The sequence below is a fragment of the Aristolochia californica genome, unplaced genomic scaffold (genome assembly GCF_029961685.1).
Source record: "Aristolochia californica isolate CCGP_79_NKW_82.1479 unplaced genomic scaffold, dmAriCali1.0.hap1 SCAF_47, whole genome shotgun sequence".
NCBI classification, from domain to species: Eukaryota; Viridiplantae; Streptophyta; class Magnoliopsida; order Piperales; family Aristolochiaceae; genus Aristolochia; species Aristolochia californica.
This window is the reverse complement of record NW_027182181.1, coordinates 37501-40000: the sequence shown is the minus strand read 5'-3', so window position 1 is coordinate 40000 and position 2500 is coordinate 37501.

Sequence of the window (2500 nt, the reverse complement as noted above, 5' to 3'; positions counted from 1 at the left end):
GCACACTCGCCTGGGCTGCTGGTCACGTGCGTCGCTCACAGGCATTTTGCAGGCCAGCACCGGCGGATGCACGGGTCAAGCGGGACGGGACGAGCGCAGGGCTTGCTTTTGGCGGCACACGAAAACACGAACCCGAAAAAGGCGAAAAAGGGACACACGGACAGGCGACACGAAAAAAAAGGGGTCGCCCTACCTAGGTGGGCGCAAAAACCCCGTCGGCCAGGAGGTTTCGCCAAAGTGTCTGTACTGTCACACAGGGTCAATAGCACGGGCATGGCCGGCCGCCGCACGTGCAGCGGCTTACGGACGCACGGTTCGGCGGCACGGGTGCCTGGCGGCTTTAGCACCTTGGGGTGGACAGGCCTGGCGGCAAGGGGGGCTAGGCACCTTGCTGCCAGCCGGCAATGGTGCACGGGGCGGGGCGCCACACAAACACGAAAGAGGGACAAGAGCGGGGCGATGGTCCACAGAGACGAGCCATGCACGGGGCCCGTGATCGCCGACACGCGCGAACGCGGACGCGGACAAGGACAAGGACGCGACGCGCGGCGCGCGTGCGAGGTCAAGAGGGGCGCGCGCACGAAAACGCGAAAAAAGGGGCTAGCGGCCGAGAAACGCGAAAAAAACCGGGTCACCTACCTAGCCGAACGCCTAAAATCGCTTCGGGCAGGAGGTTTCGCCAAAGTGTCTGTACTGTCACACGGTCCGTACGGGCGCAACCCCATCGCGCGCCAGCACCCCTTCCTGGGGGCGCCCACCCGCCAGGCGCCTGGCGCCCCACGCGCGCGCGCCCGGCGCCTGGCGCCTTGCCCCCCACGCGCGCCCGGCGCCTGGCGCCTGGCGCCTCGCCCCCCACGCGCGCGCGCGCGTGGCGCCTTGCGCCTGGCGCCTTGCCTCCGCGCGTGCCTGGCGCCTGGCGCCTTGCCCCCCACGCGCCTGGGCGCCTCTTTTCCGCCTGGGCGCCCTGGCACCTTTCCGCCTGGGCGCCTGTTTTCCGCCTTGGCGCCCTGGCGCCTTTTCGCGTGGGCGCCTCTTTTCCGCCTGGGCGCCATGGCGCCTTTCGGCCTGGGCGACTCTTTTTCGCCTGGGCACCTCTTTTCCGCCTGGGCGCCTCTTTTCCGCCTGGCCAGGGCGCCTCTTTTCCGCCTGGGCGCCATGGCGCCTTTCTGCCTGGGCGCCTCTTTTTCGCCTGGGCGCCTCTTTTCTGCCTGGGCGCCCTGGCGCCTTTTCGCCTGGGCGCCTCTTTCCCACCTGGGCGCCCTGGCGCCTCTTCGCCTGGGCGCCCTGGCGCCTTTTCGCCTGGGCGCCACTTTTGGCGCCTGGGCGCCTACGCCAGGGCGCCTCTTTTCCGCCTGGGCGCCTCTTTTTCGCCTGGGCGCCTCTTTTCCGCCTGGGTGCCCTGGCGCCATTCCGCCTGGGCGCCTCTTTTCCGCCTGGGCGCCCTGGCGCCTTTTCGCCTGGGTGCCTCTTTTGGCGCCTGGGTGCCTACGCCAGGGCGCCTCTTTTCCGCCAGGGCGCCTCTTTTTCGCCTGGGCGCCTCTTTTCCGCCTGGGGGCCCTGGCGCCTTTTCGCCTGGCGCCTCTTTTGGCGCCTGGGCGCCTACGCCAGGGCGCCTCTTTTCCGCCTGGGCGCCTCTTTTCCGCCTGGGTGCCCTGGCGCCATTCCGCCTGGGCGCCTCTTTTCCGCCTGGGCGCCCTGGCGCCTTTTCGCCTGGGTGCCTCTTTTGGCGCATGGGCGCCTACGCCAGGGCGCCTCTTTTCCGCCTGGGCGCCCTGGCGCCTTTCCGCCTGGGCGCCTCTTTTTCGCCTGGGCGCCTCTTTTCCGCCTGGGCGCCCTGGCGCCATTCCGCCTGGGCGCCTCTTTTCCGCCTGGGCGCCCTGGCGCCTTTTCGCCTGGCGCCTCTTTTGGCGCCTGGGCGCCTACGCCAGGGCGCCTCTTTTCCGCCTGGGCGCCTCTTTTTCGCCTGGGCGCCTCTTTTCCGCCTGGGCGCCCTGGCGCCATTCCGCCTGGGCGCCCTGGCGCCATTCCGCCTGGGCGCCCTGGCGCCATTCCGCCTGGGCGCCTCTTTTCCGCCTGGGCGCCCTGGCGCCTTTTCGCCTGGCGCCTCTTTTGGCGCCTGGGCGCCTACGCCAGGGCGCCTCTTTTCCGCCTGGCGCCTCTTTTGGCGCCTGGGCGCCTACGCCAGGGCGCCTCTTTTCCGCCTGGGCGCCCTGGCGCCTTTCCGCCTGGGCGCCTCTTTTTCGCCTGGGCGCCTCTTTTTCGCCTGGGCGCCTCGTTTCCGCCTGGGCGCCTCTTTTCCGCCTGGGCGCCCTGGCGCCTTTTCGCCTGGGCGCCTCTTTTCCGCCTGGGCGCGTCTTTTCCGCCTGGGCGCCCTGGCGCCTTTTCGCCTGGGCGTCCTGGCGCCTGTGCGCCCTGGTGCCTTTTCGCCTGGGCGTCTTGGCGCCTTTTCGCCCGGGCGCCTGTACGATTGTTCGCATGTGCGCTTGGGCGCCTTTTCGCC